This window comes from Nycticebus coucang, chromosome 2, assembly GCF_027406575.1.
Source record: "Nycticebus coucang isolate mNycCou1 chromosome 2, mNycCou1.pri, whole genome shotgun sequence".
In the NCBI taxonomy this organism is placed as follows: Eukaryota; Metazoa; Chordata; class Mammalia; order Primates; family Lorisidae; genus Nycticebus; species Nycticebus coucang.
Window position 1 is genome coordinate 110,634,287 of NC_069781.1, and position 14,109 is coordinate 110,648,395.

General features: G+C 47.7%; 1 protein-coding gene across 8 annotated transcripts in view; it reads right to left on the minus strand.

The window, feature by feature from the left end:
* Positions 1 to 11,828, minus strand: part of SEMA4D (semaphorin 4D) — a 122,171-nt gene extending 110,343 nt beyond the window's left edge. For 5 of the 8 annotated variants that reach the window (XM_053578847.1, XM_053578839.1, XM_053578838.1 and 2 more), the window contains exon 1: positions 11,614 to 11,828. The gene's annotated coding sequence lies outside the window, so the exon portion shown is untranslated. Of the gene's footprint in view, positions 1 to 10,915; positions 11,041 to 11,066; positions 11,086 to 11,307; positions 11,377 to 11,613 lie in introns of those variants that run through there. The other 3 variants (XM_053578836.1, XM_053578823.1, XM_053578835.1) reach the window with 3 other exon arrangements.
* Between the last annotated feature and the right edge of the window lie 2,281 nt (positions 11,829 to 14,109).

Here is a 14,109-nt window from a genome sequence, read left to right on the forward strand (position 1 = left end):
AGGAAAAGGAGGAGGGCATGGGCAGGGAGGCAAATGGTTATACTCTTGTGAGGTCCTGGAAATCCACATTTTACCTAAGATAAAGGGAATTTTTGAGAGAAAAAGAGAGTGAGGGAGTATCAATTACGTGAAAGAATGATTGACCCTGTCTCTGTTCTATACCTATGAAGATAAACTTGTAATCAACATTATTAGTGTAATTGAGCAGACTTCAGTTTTAGGAGACAGACTTAGCCTGGAGATAAAAGATAAAAATGCTCATGTCCTTCTTTATGGGAAGCCAGGAAGAAATTTCCTTACGAATGATCTGTGGGAGCAGTCCTTGCAAATGCCTGAGGCCTGTCACCTTTCCCGGCTGGTACACAGTGTCAGTAATAGCTCATCACTTGTAAGGGGAAGTTGCATGACTCAGCCTCCAAGACTCCTGGCTTGACCTTCCCTTTTGCTTAAAGAGTTGGGCTGGAGGGGTTCCTTAAATTTTTATTTTCCTTTACAATGCATTTACAAACACTCACAGAAAGATATAATCAACAGGGTAGATTCTACTATATATAAATTATATCTCAAAAAAATCACATAAATTATTCAGAGCTGACTCAAGCAGAAATAGAAAATCTTGGCCAGGCAAAGTGACTCATATCTGTTTGGGAGGCTTAGGTAGGAGGATCGCTTAAGGCCAGCAGTTTGAGGTTGCAGTGAGCTATGATTGTGCAACTGCATCCCAGCCTAGGAGACAGGTGTATCTCTCAAAAACAAAATCTCAAAAAAAAAAAACTCTCAAAAACAAAATCTTAATAATTCTATGTTAAGGAATTGAATTCATAAGTAAAAGTCTCCCCTTGAAGAAAACCCCAGCCCAGTTAGCTTTAATAGTAAATTCAATCAAACATTTAAGAGTAAAAAAAGTACCAACTCTACACAAACTATTTTAAAATAATAACAAATCAACAGGAAATACTTCCCAAAGCACTGTGTTGGGCCAACATTACTCTTGATACCAAAACCAAAGCTATTACAAGAAAATAATATCCCTCAAGAATATCCTTATAAATATCCTCAAAACTATAGCACATGAAATCCAGCAACACAGAAAAGGAATAATGTATTATGACCAACTGGGATCTATGCCAGAAATGCAAGGCACAGATTTTGATTTAATATTCAAAAGTTAATCAGTATAATTCATCATATTTACAAACAAAAAAGGAAAAACTATAGGGTCAAATCAACAGATATTGAAAAAGTATATGAGGAAATTCAACATCCATTCATGATAAAAACTCTCAGCAAATTAGAAAACTTCCTCTACCTCATAAAAGGCATCCACATAAAATCTTTACCTAAGATCATGTTTAATTAAAAAAACACTAAAATCTTCCCTCCTAAAATTGAAAACAGGCAAGAATTTCCACTTTCACCACTTCTGTTAAAAATTGTACGGCTCAGCACCCATAGCACAGTGGTTACAGCGTTGGCCACATACACTGAGGCTGGCAGGTTCGAACTTGGGCCGGGTCAGCTGAACAACAATGACAACTGTAACAACAACAACAAAAAAAATAGCCGGGCATTGTGGTGGGCGCCTGTAGTCCCAGCTACTTGGGAGGCTGAGGCAAGAGAATCGCTTAGGCACAGGAGTTTGAAGTTGCTGTGACTCTGTCTCAAAAAAAAGAAAAATTGTATCAAAGGTCCTAGACAGGGAAATAATAAAAGAAAAAGAAGTAAAAAGCATTTTTTTTAATTTATTGTTGAGGATTAATTGAGGGTAAAATAAGCCAGGTTACACTGATAGTAAAAAGCATTTTAATTGGAAAGAGAGAAGTAAAAGGTCTTTATTCATAATCATCAGAATTATCTATATGGAAGATCTCAAAGTACTACAAAAAAAGCTACTCAAGCAAGTGACTTTAGAGTTCACAGGATAAGCAAAATATATTTTTAAAAAATCAGGTTTATTGGGCAGCACCTGTGGTTCAAAAGAGTGGGGCACCAGCCCCATATACTGGAGGTGGCGGGTTCAAACCCAGCCCTGGCCAAAAACTGCAAAAAAAAAAAAAAAAAAAAGAATCAGGTTTATTTCTGTACACTAGCAATAAGCAACTAGAAAATAAAATTTGTTTAAATCTACTTATAATAGCATCCAATACAGGACATACTTAGGGATAAATTTGATAAAACATGTGAGGTCTGCACACTCAAACTACAAAACACTGCTAAAACAAATTAAGGAAAATGAAAACAGATGGAGAAATAATTTCATGCTATGTTCATTAGTCAGGAGACTCGATACTGTTATGTCAATTTTCTCCCAACTCATCTAAGGAGTTAACACAATCTCAGTCAAAATTTAAGCAGGCATTCTATAGAAATCAACCAACCGATTTAAAGAGCATATGAACATACAATCTAGAATTGACAATACAATTTTAAAGATGAAGCAAAACTGTCCCACCATCTGACTTCAAAAGTTATCACAAAGCAAGTCCTCAAGTACTGGGAATGGTCCATAATGGAATAAGCCATAAAGGAACAGAACAGAATCTGAAAAAAGCCAACAGATATGGCCAATTATTTACAAACATGGTGCCAAGATAATTCACTAGAAAGAATAGGCTTAAAAAAAATGATGCTGGAACATTTGGATAGCCACATGCAAAACAATCAACTTCGATCCTTACCTCAGTGCATTTAAAAATGAACTCAAAATGGATAATAGATCTAAACCAAGAAGCTACAACTATAACATGTTCAGAAGAAAATACAGGAGAAAATCTTTATGACTATGGGGTAGCCAAGTTTCTTAAACAGGACACAAAAAGCATGAACCATTAAAACAATTGATAAATTGGACTTGCTCAAAACTAAAAAGTCTGCCCTTTAAATAATGTAATTAATAAAATTAAAAGGCAAGCTATAGATGGAAAGAAAATATTTGCAATACAAATATATGACAAAACATTGGGTTCCAGAATAAGTAAGGAACTGTTACAACTCAAATATAAGACAAATAACCCAACTAAAAGTGAAAAAAAAAAACTAAATGGATATTTCACTAAGATTATACACAAATAGGTAATAAGAACATGAAAAAACTAAAACCTCAATGATAAGGGCAGTACAACATTGCCACTAGAATAGCTAAAATTAAAGAGACTGACCACAGCAAGTGCTGACACGGATGTGAAGCCACTGCAACTCTCATACACGAGTGGTAGGGATATAAGATCATACAACCACTTTGGAGATCAGTTTGCTAGTTGTTAATGAAGTTACCCATACTTACCTGCAATTCCACTTGTAGGTAGTGACTTATGAGAAAGGAAAACATAAGTCCACAGTAAGATTTGCCTATGAATGCAGGTAGTACTTATTTTTATCATTTTTTTATTGTGGCAAAATACTCCTAAGATAAAGCTTAGTACACTCACAATGCTACACACCTACCACCACCATCTAGTTCCAGAAAACTTTCACCATCTCAAGAGCCATTCCTCTATTCTCCTCCCCAGCCCCTGGCAACAGCCACTAATGTGCTTTCTGTCTGTGAGGATTTGTCTATTTCAAGCATTTCATAGAAAAGGAGACATACAACACAGAGTCTTTGTGCCTGGCCACCTTCGCTTGATGTAACATTTTCAAGGTTCATCTTCCTCATTGGTCCCCAACCTTTTTGGCACCAAGGACCAGTTTCATGGAAGACAATTTTTCCACAGACAGGGCTCGGGGGGGGGTGCAGGGACATTAGAGTCTCATAAGAAGCATGTGTGAGCAACCTAGAAACTCACACGTAGTTTACAGTAGGGTTCAAGTTCCTACGAGAATCTGAAGCTGTACAGTACAGTTCCTATGAGAATCTGAGGCTACCCCTGATTTGATAGGAAGCAGAGCTCAGGCGATGATGCAAAGTATGGTAAATACAGAGGAAGCTTCACCCCCACTTACCTCTTGCCATGTGGCCAGGCTCCTAACAGGCCATGATCACCATCACCGCCCGACCACCACCACCACCAGTCCCAGTCTGCAGCCCAGGGCTTGGGGGACCACATGTATGAGAGTTTCATTTCTTTTGTTTTTTTTTTTTTTGGTAGAGACAGAGTCTCACTTTATCACCCTTGGTAGAGTGCCGTGGCGTCACACAGCTCACAGCAACCTCCAACTCCTAGGCTTAGGTGATTCTCTTGCCTCAGCCTCCCAAGTAGCTGGGATTACAGGCGCCCGCCACAACGCCCGGCTATTTTTTTGTTGCAGTTTGGCCGGGGCCGGGTTTGAACCCACCACCCTCGGCATGTGGGGCCGGCGCCCTACCCGCTGAGCCACAGGTGCCGCCCGAGTTTCATTTCTTTTTAAGGCTGAACAATTTTCAATGTATGGATATACCACATTTGGCTTACTCATACATCCACTGATGTATGGGTTGCCTTCTGGCTATTATGAATAGTACTGCTATGAAAAGTTATGGATAAGTTTTTCAGTTCCTGCTTTCGATTCTTTTATGTATACAGCTAGGAGTAGAATTGCTGAGTCACATGGTAATTCTATGTTTTACTTTTTGAGGAATCTCTAAACCATTTTCCAAAACAGCTGCACCAGTTTCCATCAGCAGTGTATGAGGGTTCCAGTGTCTCCAAATCCTCAATATACGGGTTAATTCCCATTGTTTTGATTAAAGCTGTTCTAGGGGGGTATAAGATGGTTTTGATCTGCATTTCCCTAATGACTAATGGTGCTGAGCATCTTTAACATGCTTGTTGGCCATGTGTATGCCTTCTTTGGTGATGTTTACCTGTGTTTTAGCTGGTTGTTGGTCTTTTTCCTGTTGAATTTCAGCCCGCTCACTCTTATTCACAGAAACACAAGAGGAAAAACAGGTGAATGAATAAATCACGATGCATCCATACAGCAAAATGCTATTCAGCAATAAAAAGACAAGTACTGATACACACAGCTACATGTAAGAATCCCAAAACCATTATGCAGAGTGAAAGAAGAGTGAAAGAAGCTGTACACGAAGAGTATACACAGTTCCCGATTCACAATGATTCAACTTATAATTATTTGACTTTACAGTGGTGTGAGAGCAATACGAATACAGCATAAACTGAATTCCTAGTACTCATACAACCTTTCTGTTTTTCACTCTCTGTACAATATTCAATAAATTATACAATAGTCAATACTTTGTTATAAAATAGGCTTTGTATTAGATGGCTTTGCCCAACTGTAGTCTAACTAATGTAAGGAGATGTTCTGAGCATGTTAAAAGGAAAGCTGGGGTAAGCTGTGACATTAGGTAGATGTTTAAATGCATTTTTGACTTAGGACATTTTTAACTCAACAATGGGTTTCTTGGGACATGACCTCCATCGTAACTTGGGGAACAACTGTAAAACATATGCTTCCACTCTGAAACTCTTGAAGAATAAATCTAATCTGTAATAACCTAGCCGGGAGGCCGGTTGGAGTGCAAAGCTGCAGGAGGGGATTTTGAGCTCCTGGGACTGCACTTAAAGCAGGCTGTCACCAGCCAGCCTGGGCTAGCAGACGGACAACACACGCAGAAGCTGAACAGAAGCCCTGTCTAGCCACCTCACAGCTCTTTGCCACCCAGCTCTGTCATTTCCCTTCAGGACGCAAACCCTAAAAACAGGCCCCTCCCAGCCCATCTGTTCAAAGCCCCCCATCCCCCACTTCTCTGTGTCTCTTCACAGAAAAATTCTCAAAAAAGTTATCAGCTCTGCTGTCCCGAGTTCCCCTCCTCCTTCTCTGGGAAACTCCCTCAGCTGCTGCTTCCGGGCCCACCACTGGCAATCTCCTGTAGCCTAACTCTAGCTCAAGGCCATCTTCTGTGCTCACCTGTGCCGCCTCACTGATCACCCTCCCCCAAAGTACATCCCCACAGTGGCCTCCTGACACCCCCAGGTCTTTTCCTACCTTGCTCTACACCTTATTGGTCCCTTGTCCTGGGCTAGTCCTCAGGCCATTTCTATTCTCCACCTACCCAGATGCCCTGGGGGTCCCAACTTCCAGCTTTCAAAATGTCACTTCTATGGCAACGACTACCAGGTTTAGAGTCTCAGCTAACTGCCCCCACCCCAACCACCTCCAGACTCCTCCCCAGTGATGTCCCCCTGGCTGTACCACCTGAGAGCCATGCAGTCCCCCTGGCCCCTACACTGTGCCCCCGCTATGCTGTCTCAGAGTGACTGTGCCTCCACTTCTCCCTGAGCCAAGAACCTGGAGCCACCCCAGACTCCTCTGTTGCTCCTCTTGTCCTCGGCAGCTCCATCTTCACAGAATCCCCAGAATGGGGCTGCCTCACCACTTGAACCGGGTGACCCACCTCACTCTGCCCACTGCCCTTCTGCCACTATTCACATGTGCCGGGGGGACATTCCACAAGCCACCTGACTTCAGAACCCTGGTCCGCACCACCTTGAGACACCCCTCCAGGTGTCTCCTCCTCCCTCGTCCTCCACTTGACCACAGCTCCAAGGGGGCAGGACCTTCTAGTCCAGACTTCAGAGGTAACCAGGGAACACTTTCTGGGGGAATCAGGGAAACATTACCAAGTGGACAAAGTTAAGAGTTGCAGACCACTGGCATGGGGACAGTCAGGAATTGACCCAGTGATGGTTTGTTTTCCCATTTTCTATTGTCCTGCTTAAACAGATGCACAAAAAAAATCCTTGGTCTGTGACTCAAGAACCTGGGATGTGGGAACATCACCTCCCAGGCCTGGAGGAGCCAGCACCATGCCTGGCCCAGATGGCCCAGCTCTTCCTGCACTGGAGCTCTGAGGCCCCTAGCAAGGAGGAAGATATAGGGAGGATAGCCGATCCCAGTGGGAAGAAGGACAGCGCTCACACACCGGACAGTTCTGGGCCAGGTGGGTGGCTTCAGTAGTACCACCAGGAGCACACCCCAACACCCTTGCCAAGTGCCCCAGCTCAGAGCCAGCCACCAGCCTCAATGCAACACCAGGCTGTGCCCTCACCACACCGGAATACACAAGTCAACACGACAACAAACAAAAGCTCCCACGCACACGGTGAGGAGAGGAGGCCAAGTGAGTATCCTTCCACACAAAATCAAAACACAGATTAAAAGGCCAAACGTCCAATTCTGGATGAAAGCAAATCATATTCTGTCTGTTCAAACAACTCTAATATCTGGCAATAGGTCAGGCAACTTCTACTTTTTACTTTGCAGACTTCTATACTGTATGTACCATTTTTATGTTTTTTGTTATCACAGCTTTGGGTTACTTAACATGTCCTCTTCTAAATGGAAAAAGAAAACAAAGGTACCCCTGAAACCGCATGGAGCAAGCCACAGGGGCAGCTTGGACAGCAGCAGGAGGTGGGAACCTGCTCAAACCAGGCCCTGGAACAGACTTTGCCTTCATTTCTGTACTGAGTCTTCCGGTTGGCTCTTCTGTCACTGGATTATATTGTTATTCAATCTTCAGGGTCCTCATCTTGTCTTCTCTGCTGCTGAGGATAGGGTACCGACGTCTGTCTGGTCATGGCCCTGTCTGGTCAAGGGTCAATAACTTGATTCATTGATTGCCTCGTAAGCCAATTCATTTGATTATGAAGTTGTATAAGAACATGAATTTCGCTAAAATCAAATTCTCTTTAAAGTGCCTGAGGATATTCTATTGCTTAATGAAGATCCTTTCTAAAACTTAATGTTATAATTACAAAAATAATTCCTTTGCAACAAAAACAGACCACACGGAAGACAGAGTAGAAGCATAGGTTCCTCTGCTCATCCCCTCCTCCACCTTTCCTTCCCTTGCTGACACTGGAACTCGTAGGGCTGTGTCCCCACAGCCCGGGGCAGTTCCATAACCATCTGTTGAATACAAGGTCAACAAGGTGTGTGTCTATTCAGATGAGTTTTCTTGCGTAAGCACCTACAAACGTGTGCGCATGTAAATGGGACCTTCTATACTTTCTACACTAAGGAGTAATGTTTCCATGTAATATATCAGCATATCTTTTAAAATAAGCTTTTGCATTGTTTCATGATATAATGGATCCACTGGCATCTTTTGGGTAAAAGTTGGACTTCTTAGATTATTCTTAACTTTCAATTATGGAGAATTTCAAAAGTATACAAAAGTGGCCAGAACAGAATAATGAACCTAGAAACTCTCACCTGGGCCCCAAACTGTCCACTGAGAGGCCCCCGACCCTTCCCCACTCCCACACCCTCCCCACCTCACACTAATCTGAGGCAGCTCCCATATATCTTGTCACTTCATCTGTGAATACTCAGTAAGGGTAAAAATCATTTTAACATAACACCACTGGTGTGATTAAGGAATTCCTTAAAATCATCATTTACTCAACAAATGTCCAACTGTCTCATAAATGACATATTCTAAAAGGACTAATTCTTGCATCTTATGCTAATCTAACTGGGAGCTCTGGGTTAGGCTTTGCTCAAAGCCCACAGTCTCCCGGTGCCACTTAGAAGACACTAAGGTAGGGGTTCAGCCATGGCTTTCATAGGCAGCATCTGACACTTTTAGACCAAATAACAAGACCCTGCCCCACCCCAGACTCAGAAAGGCTGTGTAGGAAGGTGGTTGTGGGGTTCTGCACCCTTAGACTGTTGTCAATGTCCTGGGAGTAGCAGCAGGGACTGGGGCCCCCGGCACAGCATCCCCAGATAAATACAATGCACTCAGGGAGGGTCACACAAGCTGGAAAGAGACTTAAAAAGCAGCCATTTGTTTATCCCAAGGATCACTTTAATTGGTGTGCTGAAATGCCCCACCCCAGCTTCCAGGGAAGGCCATGGGCACACCCTCTCAGCCTGACTGAATCAGCAGATATTTCTTCCCAATAAATCTCTACTTACCTTGTGTCACCTCTCCATGGTGGAGTTATGCTAAATCCCTCACAAACCTCTCCCTGCCACATGCAGAGGAGCCTGTCCTACCGGCCCAGCTCTCAGGAGACACCCTGTGACAGCAGGGACAGCCCTGGGCCATGGAATGGCAATGGCATAGGCAGCAGAGCTGTGGGAGCTGCACCTGCCAAGCGCAGGGCAGACAGGGCCAAAGGGATGACTCTCTCCCCAGGGCCTCTGCCACTTCCCTTCTCACCTTCCAGTCTTCCTCTGGAATTGTTCAAGTACAAGAGAGAAATAAATGCCTCAGTAGAGAACAACAGGCAGTCTTTCTCCCAGCAACACCCTTGATAGTGAGCCGATGACACCGTCATTTTTATATTTTTACTCAGCCAGTTTCACCCCCATGGGTACCCTGCATGCCTAGATGGTTAGCAGGTCCTTCTCAGAAAAGCCTGAGTTCTGGGGACCTAGGCACACAGGAGCCCCAGTAGAGGGTACTAAGAGCACTTTTCCAAGAGTTCTTTTAACCAAGCAAATTCTTAACATGCAGGGAGGTTGCTGTTAACTGCAAAACAATCAGGAAGAGAACTCCCTTCCAGAGCCAGCAGAGCCCAGGTAGGTCTAAAATCTATGGACAATGGGGATGGAGGGAAAGGTAGAAGACATGGGTCCCAGGTCCAGGTATTCAGAAGGCGAGTCTGCTGCCATTCTCCTGAACCCACGCATCCCTCCCTCCCCACCGGAAATAAAACCCAAAGGGAGACGTAAGAGGCCTTGGCTAGCTCCTTCCAGAAGCACAGAAGATGGAGAAAACCATTGATCTTTGCAATGCATTATTGATTTCACTGTTGTACTGGCACCAGTGGACATCACATCCCCTCCCTCTTTACTCAAAGGCAGCCATTAGCATGCACTCCCAAGCATCAGCCTAGACACATCTGCCTGGGGTGAGGAAGGCAGCTGCAGATAGTCCGTAGACTGTCCACAAGTGGATGATGTCACCAAGGACATCTCCCTGGCCCCAGGCCCCCCTGGACAGTTAGTGCAGCATGGCTGCCGGCCTTGTACTCCAGCCACTGCGAGAGGGGTCTGTGCAAGGCTGCCTGTTCAGCAGAGTGTTTGTGCTGGTCGGGAGGGTGGGCTGGTGAGGAGCTGTAGAGAGGAACTCAACAGCTCTGTCTGCAGACAGACCAGAGAAGCCCGTCCGTCATGGGGAGGCAGACCCCTGGCTCTTGTGCCAGCTTGAGGACTTGCAACACTGTGCAAGGGAGGGACCCCAGAGCTGCCCTGGTGCCAGAGATGGGTTTTTATTTCTCCATTTGTCTTAAAGTTGTGCGTGTTCCAGACACTTACCCACAGAAACACACTGCTATGTCCCTCACCCTCCCATCCCCTGCTGCCTGGCAGGATACTCAGAGCAAGCCTGCTTTCTTCTCCTTCTGGCAGACGGTCACCAAGACATGATATGCACAGACACCAACCGTCAAAATGACAATCGGGGCATTATCATCTCTACCGGAATCCTGCCCTGCACTGGCCAAAGCTGCTGTTTCTGAGACACAGTAAACATTCCCAAATAACCTGCGCTGGGCAGCCAGCAGGCAGGCCCCAGGCCCAGCACATGTGAGGTGACAGGCCACAGGTATCACTTCACTCCCTGAAAAGGAAACTTCCACTCATTGGCGCCTGGCGGATTTGAAAAGGCTCAGAACAGCAGGGTGAGAAGCTTGGCCACAGGCCACAGCCCCAGCTTGGCCTTCCGGGGGCCTGGCCACCCAGGAGCCTGGGATGTGCTCAACACAGGGTGGTTTTCGAAACAAAAGCAGAACAACTTCACGTGGCAAAAGCTTCGGAATGCAGGGCCCAGCCCTCAGTCCTCCACAACAGGCCTCATTTTGAGGGAACCGCCCACCTACAGACACCCATTCACTCACCTACCCCCTCCCCGAAATACTAAGTCACGTAAATAAAAAGGATAACCGCGAACTCAACTCTCCTTTACATGTTTTTACTGGCAAAACCCCAGCAGAGCCAGCCCCTTGTAGCTCACCAGGCGGCGGCAACAGGTGCAGCCCGAGCTAAGGCTTGTGATTCTCTTGGGCTGTTCCAGAATGATGCAGCCAAAACCCTAACGGAAACCGAGGCCTTCAGCACTCACAGCCAAGGCGACGGCCAGACTGCTGAGGCCCGACCTGCCCCACCTGTCTGAGTGCGCGGCTCCAGGTCCAGCGCGCAGGGGCCGTGGCCTCTGCGCCAAAATAGAAGCCCGCGAGAGCCCGGCCAGAGACCAGGCTGGCCTGAGCCTGGCCTGACCTAGCGGGGCCCGACCTAGCGGGGCCTGACCGGGCGGGCCGGGGCTCGGCGGGGCTTGGCCGAGCGCACCGTCCCCTCCCCAGCCTGGGTCTGCCGCGCGCCCAGCGCCCCCGCGTCCAGAGGAGCCACCTGCGCAAGGACCGGGAAGGGAACCGGGAAGGCTAGGAGGCAAGGGCGTCCGAAGAAGGGCCAGCCTGGGTAGGTGGCTCCGAGAGGCGTCCCGAGAGAGTCTAGGGAGGGACCGGGGAGGAGTCCAAGAGGTCGGGGGCGGGAAAGGGGAGGGGGTTCCAGAAGGAGACTCCCGGTGGGGTCCGAGAAGGGGCCGGGGGTGCGCAGAAGGGGCTCAGCGGAGGGCCCAGGCCAGCCCCCACCTCCCCCACGAGCACCTGCCGGGCCTCGCTCGCCCTCCCTCCCGCGCCAGCCCCAGACGCTTACCTGGAGCGCGCGTCCTGCCTGCGGCGGCGCCCGGCCCGGCGAGCTCCCGCGCCAGGAATGGCGGCAACGACTAGACGCTGCCGCGCGCGGGGAGGGGGCAGCGGGGAGTCTTGGAGGCGGCGGGGATGCTGCGGCGCGCGAGGGAGCTGAGGCCGGCGCGGGGACCGAGGGCGCGGAGCGGGCGCCCAGGCCCCTCCTCCGCTCCCCTCCCTTCCCTCCTCTCTTCTCCCCTCCCCCTCCCGCTCTTCCCTTCCCTGATCCCTCCCCTTTCTTCCTCCTCCCCCCGCCCCTCCTCCTCCCCTCTCCAGCCTCGCTTTCCCTCCCTCCCCTTTCCTCACTTTCTTAAATACCCTTCTCCTCCCCCTCGCCTTCCTCTCCCCTCCTTCTTTTCCTCCCCTTCTTTCTCCCCGCTTTCTACCTCCCCTCTCCCAGGCCCCAACAGCACAGCCTGGAAGCTGCCCCCTGCCCTGGCCTGGTCTCAGCTGGATCAAGCATGGGTTCCAAAGACCAAGAAATGCCTTGCCGTCCCCTTCCTCACCACCTCCTGAGGGACACACCCCACTCTTTCCATGCCTACCCCAAATCCTCAAGGTTTCCTGCATCCCTAGGCCGTGGGCCTGCTCTGCTGGGGCCTGACCTGCAGTGTGAGCAAAGCATGAAGGCACCCAGGAGAGCACTGGCTGCTGACTGGGTGAGAACAGTCCAAACCAGACCTCTCCCACTTTTCCAGGGCAAGGTGGGCAGGCATCTCTTGCAGTAGTGTTTTGTCTGCAGCAGGATGCAGACACACCGACCCTTTGCTGGATGTTCTTCCATTTACACTCTACCTGGCAAATGGTCTCTGAGTATAACCTCTGCTGAGACATTATTTGGGACTAACTCATGGGTTAGGGGAGCTGGGGTCCCTCAAAGATGATATTGCTCCATCCAGGCCACCTCCCTTCTACCCAGAGGGAGACAATGGAGTGACTGGCCAGGCCCACAGGCCAGTCCCAAGAAGGGGACACAGTTCCCAATAGAACCAACCAGGATTCCCCCAAATGTGAGGAGCCCCTGAACTCCGGATTGCCCTTGGGGGCAAGAGGCAGGATCCTACTGAACACTAGCTGCTGAGTATGGGAGTTTACAAATTAAGTAGTTCCTAAATGGCCAAAGGCCCCTGCATCACAAAGTTCTCTATGGGGCCTCTGAGAACAGGGTTTGGGCCCCAGCAAAGATGAAGTTGGCAAAGCTGGTGTCCAGCAAGGTGGGGTGGGGAGCTCACCCCCTCTCCTCCCTTTGCTGCATGGTGGTCATGACCCACCTGCTGAGGAGTTTGGGCCTGGAATCTGATAGAGTCCAGTTGACTCTCAGCTCTGACTCTTCCGAGGTAGCCTAGGGCCTCAGCTGTCCATTATACCCACTGTGAGGACAGAGTGGCCGTTTGAAAAAGTTGCAGAGCACAGGAAGTGGACGGTCAGTAAGCCGCAGCACTATGCCTCAGTGTTCAGTGCTAGGACTATTATAGGAAATGTGCAGAAGATGTCTTTTCCAAGCTCTTTTCCAATTGTTGGAGTCTATGAATCTAGGTTCCACATCCCATTTGGATTAAAATGTAGCAGAAGTGGATTAGGACTGGCTGATTTAACAGTGTCTAGTGCCCTGAAAAGGGATATGTACTTAGAATCTATACATGCAAGTACAGATTGAGCAGATGGAGGGGCTCACCCTAGAATATCGTGCCTATGGCTGGTGTCAAGGCAGTGCCAGCATGCCGTGGGAGGGAAGTGGACACACTGGATCTTCAGCCTGGAATATCGATGCTTATACCGCAGGACAGCAGAACCCAAATATTTGCAAAACTGTCCAGGAAAGAAGGATTACCCTGTGGGGTTATGAAGGGCAGAATGAGGACAGATGGGTAGAAATTAGATGAGAAAGTGGATTTCTGCCCGCTGTGAGAGCTTTCTGACAGATCTCCTTGCCAACGAGCCTGTCGCCCCTGCAGGAGAATGTCCTTCAGGCCAGTGTCTAGACAGGCCTGGGGCCACCTCAGAAACATGCCAGAGGAGACTTGCAATAGAAGGGGTACTGGCCTGCTGTCTCTGAACCTGGCAGAGGGCAGCCCAGGACAGAGAGGAGACTTAGCATAGATCTGGAGCCCACACTTCTGGCATCATGACCTTCAAGAATCCTAAATCTCTCTAGCCTCTTTCCTAATTTGTACAAAGGGGATAGGAGAAAATTAAATGAAACCTCCAAAACACGGCTTTTTCTGTGCCCTTCTCTTAAGCATAATTACCCAGGACCGCCAGAGTGCCCTGGTTTCTCCTTTAATTGCTGTTGTTTTTGTTTTACATTTTATCGTGGACCATTTCAAACATCCACATAAGAATAACAAAATGAACCCCAGACTGGCCTCACATCTGACCCACTCACTTTCCCACGCCTATATTCATTTCAAGCATATAAAAACTTCATGTTGACTGATTTGTCTCTGTCTTTCCCCAGAAACGT